Source organism: Rhinopithecus bieti, unplaced genomic scaffold (assembly GCF_001698545.2).
Source record: "Rhinopithecus bieti isolate Rb0 unplaced genomic scaffold, ASM169854v2 scaffold_15436, whole genome shotgun sequence".
Lineage (NCBI taxonomy): Eukaryota > Metazoa > Chordata > Mammalia > Primates > Cercopithecidae > Rhinopithecus > Rhinopithecus bieti.
The window spans coordinates 1,504,550-1,516,439 of record NW_016808313.1 but is presented as its reverse complement, the minus strand read 5'-3'; positions in this window follow the sequence as shown (position 1 = coordinate 1,516,439).

Here is an 11,890-nt window from a genome sequence, read left to right as displayed (position 1 = left end):
TTACAAGAGCTGCAAAAAATAAAATAAAATAAAATAAAATAAAATAAAATAAAATAAAATAAAATAAAATAAAGTACTTAGGAATATACTTAACCAAGGAGGTGAAAGATCTGTACAAGGAAAACTACAAAACACTGCTGAAAAAAAATCGTAGATGATGCAAACAAATGGAAACACATTCCATGCACATAGCCAGGTAGAATTAATATTGTGAAAATGACCATACTGCCTAAAGCAAACTGCAGATTCAATGTAATCCCCATTGAAATACCATCATCATTCTTCACAAAACTAGAAAAAACATTCTAAAATTCATATGGAACCTAAATAGAGCCCACATAACCACAGCAATACTAAGCAAAAGGAACAAATCTGGAGGCATCAGATTACCCAACTTCAAATTATACTACAAGGTTTATAGAAATAGGCATTTAGACAAACAGAATAGAATAGAGAACCCAAAAGTGAAGCCAAATACTTACAGTCAACTGATCTTCGACAAAGCATACAAAACCATCAAGTGGGGAAAGGACACCCTATTCAATAAATGGTGCTGGGATAACTGCCAAGCCACATGGAGAAAAATGAAACTAGATCCTCATCTCTCACCTTATACAAAAATCAACTCAAGAGGAATCAAATACTTAAATTTAAGACCTGAAACCATAAAATCCTAGAAGATAACATCAGAAAACTCTTCTAGATATTGGCTTCAGCAAAGAAATCAGGACTAAGAACCCAAAAGCAAATAAAACAAAAATAAATAAATGGACCTAACTAAACTAAAAAGCTTCTGCACAACAAAAGAAATAATTAGCAGAGTAAACAGACAATCCAGAGGGGAGAAAATCTTCACAAACTATGCATCCAACAAAGGACTAATATTCAGAAGCTACAAGGAACTCAAACAAATCAGCAAGATAAAAACAAATAATCCCATTGAAAAGTGGGCAAAGGACACGAATAGACAATTCTCAAAAGAAGATATACAAACAACCAACACACATATGAAAAAAGTGTTCATCATCAGTAATTTTCAGAGAAATGCAAATTAGAAACACAATGGCTATAATTTAAAAAATCAAAAAATAATAGATGTTGGCATAAATGGGGTGAAAGGGGAACTCTTTACACTGCTGGTAGGAATGTAAACTAGTACAACCACTATGGAAAACAGTATAGAGATTCTTTAATGAACTCAAAGGAGAACTACCATTTGATCCTGCAATCCCACTCCTGGGTATCTACCCATAGGAAAAGAAGTCATTATATGTAAAAGACAAATGCATACACATTTACAGCAGAACAATTCACAATGGCAAAGCTATGGAACAAACCTAAGTGCCTATCAACCAACAAGTGGGTAAAGAAAATGTGGTCTATACACACTGTAGTATATATACACCATGGAATACTACTCAGCCATAAAACAGAACAAAATAACGGCCTTTGCAGCAACTTGGATGAACTTGGAGGCCATTATTCCAAGTGAAGTAACTCAGGAATGGAAAATCAAATATTGTATGTTTTCACTTATAAGTGGGAGCTAAGCTATGAGGATGCAAAGGCATAAGAATGATATAAAGAACTTTTGGGACCCGGGGGAAGGGCAGGAGGAAAGTGAGGGATAAAAGACTACATATTGGGTGCAGTGTACACTGCTCGGGGGATGAGTGTACCAAAATCTCAGACATCGCCATTAAAGAACTTATCCATGTAGCCAATACAATTTGTTCCCCCCAAAAAATTAGTAAAATAAAATTTTAAAAATTACCTGGTCTGTATTTTGTCATAACACACAAACAAACTGACATTCTTGTAAAAGACTATATTAAAATCATGTAGTCAGTGGCAAGTTAAATGTGCTCCATTCGCTGAAATTTCTAAACGTGTAAAGGTTCTGCAGTGTTCAGAAGGTTTGATTAATATGTTATCTGATTTCTTATACTCTGTAACATACAATCCTTTATTTCATGGACTTCAGTAATATATTTTTTTTATTTTTGAAATTAAAAGTAAAGTGAGTTAAATATTAAGCAAACTTTAGGCCAAATCTCAAAACATATTTTTCCCCACCCACAGAAATAGCTGTTCCTTTATTTTTCTTACATTTTCTCAAATTCAGATGGCTATTCAGGATTCTTGGATTTGAAGATAAATAATTCACCTTGAGGCATTATCATTACATTGTCTTATCATGGTTGAGTATAAAGTTTTATCGCCTAGGGTCCCTAAGAACAAAGTTCTAATAAGGGCAAGGTATGAGGTTCAGCCCACAAATGAACTGGTAAACTTAATACATAGAAAAAAACTAAACTAATAATTTATGGTACCTGAGCCCTGAAGTTAGGTAGTCATAAGCTCAAATCCCAATTCTGCCACTTAATGGCAGTATGACCTTGAGCAAGTTACTTAACCACTTCATGCCACAGACTCCCCTTCTGAAAAATCAAGTTAATAATAGGGCCTTTCTGGGATAATTGCTTTGGATATTAGACAAAATGATCTACATAAAGAACTTGCAGAGTTCCTAGCATACAATTAGATATCCTCAGTAACTATTTTGTAGATATGTTTACCAGAAAACAGAGGTAAGTTCCAGCTGGCTCAGTTAGGGGTAACTAGCCCATATTGGACAGGCAGTCTCATTCTTTTTTTTTTTTTTTGAGACAAAGTCTCACTCTGTTGCCCAAGCTGGAGTGCAGTGGCACAATCTTCGCTCACTGCAACCTCCAACCCCTGAGTTCAAGCAATTCTCCTGCCTCAGCCTCCCAAATAGCTGGGATTACAGGAGCCCACCACCACATCCAGCTAATGTTTGTATTTTCAGTAGAGATGGGGTTTTACCATGTTGGCCAGGCTGGTCTCGAACTCCTGACCTCAGGTGATCTGCCAGCCTCGGCTTCCCAAAGTGCTGGGATTACAGGCATGAGCCACTGTACCTGGCCATCTTTTGAATACAATTTAACTAAAAATGCCTCCATTGCTAGAAACATATGACCTACAGAAAATATATTTTTCATAGGTAGATCAGCATATTTATTTGAAGACATTATTCTGTATGATTAGAAGGAAGAAAGAGGATAATCTGGAATAAAGATTATACTCCATGGGTTTGAAAAATCAGTTTTGCCACTGCTTCAGCTAACACTGGCACCTACTTCCCTGAATAAAGTTATTTTCATTTAAGCCACATTTGATTCTCCACTCTTACAACAGGGAGTCTCTGCAGGTGATTGAAGCCTGGTATAAAAAGATGTATCTTACACCTTTGCTTGAAAATTATTATGTCAGCACCATGCCCAAATGCCAGTTGAATTGAAATGTATGATTTCCTTAAGAACATGTGTTGACAGTTACTTTCCTCATTGGTCTCTCCTCTTGGTTCCAAGAGCCCATAAAATCTTACAACCACACAAACCAAAATTATACAGGAGACATTTAGTTATGTTTGGCACAGACTAGATATTGTGTAAATGGAACCTAACTTCTTTCTTCCAGGGACTTGCTAAACTCTACTCCTGGACTCTGTTTCAACCTTTCCTCTGGTTCAGCTGTTGCTTTCCGGGAAGCCTTATCCATTCCTCCTCTTACACACCTTCTGATACGGGAAAGATTGTCGGCCTCTCTCACTTGTTAAGGTGAATAGACAGGCTTGTGTTCTCACTTAACAATTCCTGCGACATATCACTGAAGTAAACTTAAGCTCTGGATCATAAAGCTTTCTGGCACTTCAGTGATTTTCAAGGCCACTCAAGGAGCTTTGCTAATACAAGGAGGTATTAAACAGACAGCTCTCACTCAATTCAACGTCTCCCCCTGCACAGGCCTACTTGTCCCTTGAAAGAAAGACTTTGCTGTCTATGCTGCAGAGCCATTCTCTCTTTCTTTTTGCACAGTGACACGAGCCAAATCTGATCCCCTCCATAGCACTGTCCCCAAACATTATTTAATGTGTGTTACGTTAGATAGAAATGACAAGTATTTAGGTATGCATGGCAAAAACTTAGGCATATGACCTGCTAGGCTCTCTGGGCAGAAACAAAGGACTCACCATGGCACTTTCTGTATCAAAAGCTTTCAGTGGCTTCAGGATAAATTAAAAGTGCCATAGATTAGACCACAAACCCCTTCCTGACCTGATCCTTCTCTCCTCTGCTGCCTTACTGCATCATCTCTCTCCACCCCCAGCCCCCAGAACATTTGCATCTTCTCATTCTACTGGGAGTCTACCTGGAATGCTATCTCCGAATTCTTCCCTGACCTTCGTGATTTGGCTTAATTGTCATATATTTTGGGAAACTTTCCTTGACATACATAGTGATCCTAGAAGCTGGTACTCTACTGTGCTTCTTGGCATCTTGACAGAGTTGAAATTCTAAATAATCTGGTTCTAAACAATCTTTACTCTTTAGGTACTCTTCAATACCCCAAATGTACTCCTGAGAATTTATGCATAAACAGAATGTCTACAAATCAATTATTTTAAATACACATAGGCAGTGCCAATGTGAGGAAACTAAATTATGCATCTCATTCTTAAGAAAAACCTTTAAAATGTATTTATATCAATTATTATATATATATCATGATATATATAATATATAGCTATATAGTTATTAATATGTAGCATATACATATATCATAGTATATAATATGTATTATGTATGATATATTGTTATGCAGTATTTTTTCACGTATTTTTTTCACACTGTTAAAATCTAGATTAAAGCACATCAAAAATATTTGGTATGCTCTGATAGGTGCACATCTATTATGGTTGATACACACAAAACAAATGTATTATCTTGTTTCGATAATTCCCAATGTAACTCCTGGCAATGCTGCTAACATTTAGCAAACTGATCCTTTGATAATATTCTTCTAATGGTTAATTATGTCTGAGAAGTGTGTCTTTAGGAACTACACTTGCATGATAAAGGAGATAGTGAATCTAGAGAGAAAAGACTTGAAATTCAGAATGGGGGGTGGGTAGGTATCTTCACTTAAAATCTGCCAGGATCCATTGGAAGATCTAAGAAATGTCACATTTCCTCTAGGTGCCCAGAGATCTCCTCTGTAAAATAGACTCTGTCTCCCAAAGCATAAGAAATTAATCTTTTAATGTACACAGAGAAGGGAAATTTAAAGCTAAAGCTGAATAATCAACTTAGAAAATCAAGAAAAAAAAAAAGAGTTCAACCTACACGGGCAGTGGCTTATGGGAAGGTGACCTCTGATTACAATTCCTGGAACTCCCAAGCCGACCCATCCTCATAGCCACTGAAGTTTGTGGTCACTCTGACCATCCACAGGGATACATTTCCTCACTGGGCCAAATTCCTTTAATTTCAGTGTTTCATAAGCCAGAATAGCTCCCAGGCATCTTTTCCTAATGAATACATGCTTATTATAGAGATTTGAATTTTTGGTAGATAACCACAGCACCCCTTTTCTATTTTCTTAAAATCAGCAACTCTAAATTCCTGAATGTTCTAACTTGTTGAAAATAAGTTCTTTCACCTTAGAGATTTAATGCAAGTAACGAAGAGTTTACAAAAACAGCAGATTACCTTTTAGTTTCATTGTTTTCTGCTGTCCTTATAGACAGTTGATAATCAGGTCTTTCAATTTCTGAAGGGGGTAAGATTCTGGAAATCTATTTCCTTTACAATAAAATGGGACACTTTTTTTGTATTTTCTTAAGGTCAAAATATATAGAATCCCAATCACACGCAGGATGGAGATGGAGAATATGATATTGTAAAGGGGCCTATTATTTAAATGCCTCTGAGTGTAGCTCATAATAAAAAAGCTATAACCCTTGAGGAAGATAGGCCCTGTGGTAAACCCACCATATTTTATGATAACTCCTGCATCTGATAAAAGCATCATAGATTTGTTCAGTTCACACAACATTTTAAATAATTTGTCTTACTTGAATGAAATAATAACCTTGCAAATTAAACAAAAAATATGCTATCTTGTTTATATAATTGAGGCAAGGGAGGCTTACCAATGTTAATTGCTCACTCATGAAAGTTAGCAAGGGGCAGATCCAGCACTAGAATCCATTGTCAGCCTCCTAGATCATTCCTGATTATAATTGGTTCCAGTCTTGACGGATCTGAAAAACATCAAGAACCAGCTGAGTAGAGTAGACATACCCTCAATGATTCCCTTCTACACCTCAATTATTCAATAGAGGTAAAAGGCTTCTCTGTGATTTGTCTGATTTGTTTGATTTGGTGGGCTCCCGCTCCTCAACCCTCTGTTGCATCTGACAGAGGGAACACTGGGCAGGTACATGTTTGCTCAGAGGCACTCTCGCCCTTCTGCCTCCACCCATAAATCAAAGACTCTTTGAGAAGGCAGCCACCTCTGGGCAGAACACAGCAAGTGTTGAACTGTGAGTAATAATTTATACCAAAGAGTAATTTCAGACCGAAAGTGAAAAAGATTTCTCGACCCTCCCAATGCTGAAAGGGGACGTAAGTCATATAATTTTATGCCAGCAGCACATGTATCATATGAAGAGGGAAATATTCTTTCGATGACCTGAATGTTATGTGTTGTCATTAAAATATGTTTAGCCAAGGCTGTGGCTCAATTTGAAGCCCATTTGAGGGTATGTGTCATACTTGGTTTCAGGCAGGACTTGAAGCCAATTTAGAGAGTGTGTGTTATGAGAAGTCTTCATGTCAGAGGTGTGAAATTTACAGTCAATAGAAAGTAACTTTCTGATTGGAACTTGGCCCAAACATTGCAATGAATGCAGTGGGAATGCCATGGGACCTGTACTATTCATCAGTGACAGATTCTGAGGTTTAAATGCTCTCTCCAACCAGAGCCAGGGCAGGCAGGATGCAGAAATGAACAAAAACCATAAGGAAACTGTGTAAATTAATTAAGTTCTTCCCGACACTATTATATAAAACTTTTCAAAGTTGCCTGTAAGCTTTTGTTCATTATAACATTGACAAGTAGATCTCCTAATATGATCCGTTTCCTTTATCTTTCCCTCCTGCTTCCAATCTTTGCAGCTTGGTAACTTTTGCAGTCTCGTTTAGAACATCTATGTCTCTAGGCATTCTAAGATTTTTGGCATGGAAGTTATTTCAGTAGCCAGGCATCAACCAAAGTCATCATGACCATTTTCAGAACTTCCACATTTACAGACAAGAGAGTCAGAAGATTTTCTCAGAATCTTGGAAATCTATATCACCACGCTCATTCTTTATACCTTGATGTACAGCAGCACAAAGCACCTGAACAATCTAACAATCTAACATATGCCTGTAGCCATACTAGACCACTCACTGGTGCCTGGATATTCCAAACATCTTAATGTTTGTGCTCCATCCTAAGACAATTTAATGGGAAACTCATATAGAGCAATATTGGGCATTACTTTTTTGCAAAACTCCCAGATGATTCTAATATGCAGACAAAATGAGAACCATCACAAATTCTGCATTGCTAACAAACTCCTTCAGTGAGGCTGATGCTATTTACTGGTGTGTGGATCATGTTTTATGCATCAAGGTTCTAACCTATTCTTTCAAAACTTAGCTCAAATAAGATATCCTTTGTAAACTCTCTCCTTATGTTCTTAGTCAGAAGTAAGCATCATGTTTTTTCTTTCATGTTCCCATACCTTGGTTATCATCTTACCAATGTCCTATAATTATTCATTTACTTGCCTGCCTTCCCTCACACAGTCATACATGACCAATATACTGTAAGCACCTTAAGGGCAAAGCAATGGCTTACTTATTTCTATTGTCATTTCCTATCACAGGTTATTGATAAATTTTATAAAAGGAGAGAGAGAAAAAGGAAGAGAAGAATTTAAGAGTGTTCTTGCCTCTCTTAATCACTTCTAAGTATTTACCACAAAGTAAAGATATGTTCACAATAACTTAATTTCACACTGTAATAATTCTGCTGAATGTATTACTGATTTTGTGTGTTCATCAGTTAAAGGGACCTCTGAAAGAATTTTTCAGCCTTGGGGAAGTGTTTCAATTAGCTACTGCTATGTAATGAATCACTACAAAATTCAGCAGCTGAAAAATAAACAAATAAATATTTATTATTGTTCACAAATAATGGTTTGGCTGGTTGGCAGTAGCATTTAATAAAGAGTTTAATAAGTACTCCTTTCTCTAATAAGAGTATAGCACTTCAATGCAAATTTAAACCACAATGAGATATCATCTCACCTCAATTAGAATGGCTATTATTGAAAAGACAAAAAATAACAGATACTGGCATGGATGTGGCAAAATGGGAACCCTTATAGGCTGTTGGTGGGAATGTAAATTACATTTACAGCCGTGATGGAAAAACAGTATAGAGATTTCTCAAAAAACTAGAAGTAGAACTACGATATGATCCCAGAATAATCTCACTACTGGGTATTTATCCAAAGGAAATGAAAGCAGTATGTTGAAGAGTTACCTGCACGTTCATGTTTATTGCAGCACTATTCACAATAGCCAAGATATGGAATCAATACAAATGTCCATCAGCAAACAAATAGATAAAGAAAATGTGGTTTATATATACAATGGAATACTATTCAGCCATAAAAAAGAATAAAATCCTGTCATTTGCAGTAACATAGATGAACCCAGAGGACATTATGTTAAGTAAAGTTAGCAGGCACAGAAAGATAAATACTGCATGATCTCACTCATGGAATCTAAAAGAAAAAAAAAAAAAACTGATTTCATGGAAGTAGAGTAGAATAGTAGTTACCAGAGGCTGGTAAGGGGAGGGTGGTGGGTGTTGGGGGGCAATGGGGAGAGACTGCTCAATGGCTATAAAATTATAGTTAGATAAGAGGAATAAATTCTGGTATTCTATTGCACAGTATGGTGACTATAGTTAACAACATTATATTGTATATTTCAAAATAACTACAAGAGAGGATTTTTGAATGTTCATACCACAAAGGAATGATAAACACTTGAGGTGATAGATATGCTAATTACCTTGATTTGATCTTTATATTATGTCTACAAATATTGAAACATCGTACTATACCCCAAAACTGTGTACAATTATCACGTGTCCATTAAAGATAAAACAAAAAAGAGCATTGTGCTTCAGTTACAATTCTTTATCAATTACTGAGTTGGTACAAATTCCATTCTGCATGGTGATTAACCTACTATTTTATACATGCATCACATAATGGGCAGGTTAAGTTTGTTTTTTGAAGAACACTGTTGAATAAGGTTTATTATTTTATCTATGTAAATGAAATAGAACAGACACCATGTACCAAACTGATCCCAATAATACCAAAATTGAAGAACTTCTCTCTCTCTCTTTTAAGAATACATTCAGATTCAGTTACTAGATGTTTTTATGTAACCAAACATAAGTCTTTCTCTTGGAAAACTTCTGTATTTAAAAATATTTCTTTCTAATCTTGTCAGAATATCTAAAATTCCAAGCAAGATATCTAAAATTCCTTTGTGTATTAAAACACAAATATTACTTGGGAAGATTAATGTGTGGTTTAATTACTACCCACGAGTGGCTTAATTTGAGTTTGTAAATTTTACACATGTGGATGGAATCTTGATGGAAAGGAATCTATAACAGATAGATACCTTTAGATTAGAATGGAACATCCTCCACAACCACCCCCTAAGAAGAAAGGCCAGAAAAAGAAAATTAATTCAGAATCTCAAAGAGCTGAGGGTCACAGTGAGGCTACCAGGTTGCACAGAAGCAGAGGGTAGAGCTGCATGGTGCTCAAGAAAAATAAGAGGTGAATAAAGTGGGCAAAGGTAAAGTAATGCAGAGAAATCAGCCTCCTGTTACACAGTCCCAGCATTTAAGTAACAATTATCAAGGCTTTATACATTACAGGAATGATTATTTTTCACTGGAAATCTATTGGTTTTGTAATAATCAGCCACCAAGATAGCATTTTCTGATATTTTCAGCTTGGAGACCTAGAATTTATATTTATTATAGAGACAAATTTATCTTCTTTTATACTCTTTCACCTTTTTTTTTTTTTTTTGTCTTATTATAGCATTACAGTACCTCTTTCTCATATGTTCTCTTTTTCATTCTTCCTACCCCTTCCTTGCCCCTTCTATTAGTCTCTCATAGTTATAAAAGCAAGGTGATCTCCGGGGAAAGGAGAAAAATGACAGAACAAGTGAAGCACAAACAGTTCCCTTAGAAAGGTCATAAGGACTTTTAAGTAGAAATGTCACTATTACTCTGCCACAAAAATAATAAACCTTAACTGTCCACCCTAGAGGTGAAGTCCACCCTTCTGGAGTTGGAAGAAATGCTCCTTTTATGGTTTGACTTTTAATCCAGGGTTGTGTTTGGAAAATGTCTTAATCTATTATTCTCCCCAGACACTGTTTCAGAAATGCAGTTCCTCATTTGGCTTTGCCTTCATCAGTTAATTATCCCCAGGATGAGACAAATGCAGGAGGCATCCAGAGTGCTTTCATTTTCCCTTCCCTAGGCTGATCGAATCTCTGGTTGACTCCACCTAACAATTCTGATTGGCGAAGTAGCCAGAGTACAGAAAAACATCAGACAAGTATGCTGCTTTCCAGCATCCCCTCGCCCCCACGTACCCCTACCAGACTTAACATTTTGCAAGCTTGTGATGCATTAGCATCTCTTTCTTTTTGTCTCTCTCATAGCTCACCAGAGACCAAAAAGAAAAAGCTGATGAGTAGAAGACAAGAACCTAGTAAGATGAAGCAGTAAAGGAAAACAGATCTCTATCTTTACATGTTATATGTACATTAGTGCCTTCTCCTGTAATCTTGGTCTATTATTTTTTCTATAATCTTGGTTAAGAATTAATGATAGACAGAAAGGATGATACTTTTGGGTCCTCTTTCTCATAAATAGCAAAGAACTATCCTCCCTGACCTGTTGTCTGGAAGAAAATGGTCAACATTAACCCAAACACCCAGAGGCAAAATCAGGGGAAAGCTGATTAGGTCTAAAACATGTTTAAATGCACTAGTCACACTGTGGTCAGTTTGGCAATAAATGTCTCATTTGAGGACAGACATCCAAGCTTTAATACCAGTGCTGCCAATTAATACCAATACTGCCGTATTGTGTGAGTTTGGACCAGTTAGGGATTCCTTCTTTCCTTAGCTTCCACATCTATAAAATGAGTATAATACTTCACTGGGTATTATGAATATTAAAAGATAATGACTATAAGTGTCTGCCACATGGTAAGCACTCAGTAAATGGCACTTATTATTACTTTCATTATTATCCTTATAACTACCTTTGTATTCCTTGGAGTATAGGCTAGAGCTAACCAATAAATCCAAAAACATAGTGGATATATAAGAGAAGTTGATTTATCTCTCTCCAAGCAATGGAGAGAGGAGTAGTCCAGGGTAAGGGGTGTAGCTCTGCTCCCAGAGGTCATCCAGGGTCCCAGGTTTCTTCTAGCTTGTGTGTCAGTCATTTTTTAAGACCTAGTTATTTCAAGTGCAGAGCCCTGGACTATCAACAACAGCATCACCAGAGAACGTGTTAAAAATGTGAAAGCTCAAGCCCCATCCAGATTTTCTGAATCAGAATTCATATTTTAAGACTCTTTGGTAAACAAATTAATGTTTGAGAAATACTGCTTTAGGGCTTTAACGTCATCTGCTTGATTAGAGTTGGCCCATCAGCAGCACATCCAAGAAAAGCAGAAAGAGGAAGTAAAGACTAAGCAATTTCCTTTTAAGAGAATGACTTGGAGAACACACATATCACTTCCAGTCACACTGACCATGACTAGCTGTAAGGGAGGCTGGGTGACATAGTCTATTGCTAGATAGCAACACACCAAGCTCCAACTCACCTGAGGGAAAAGAGAAAGGGA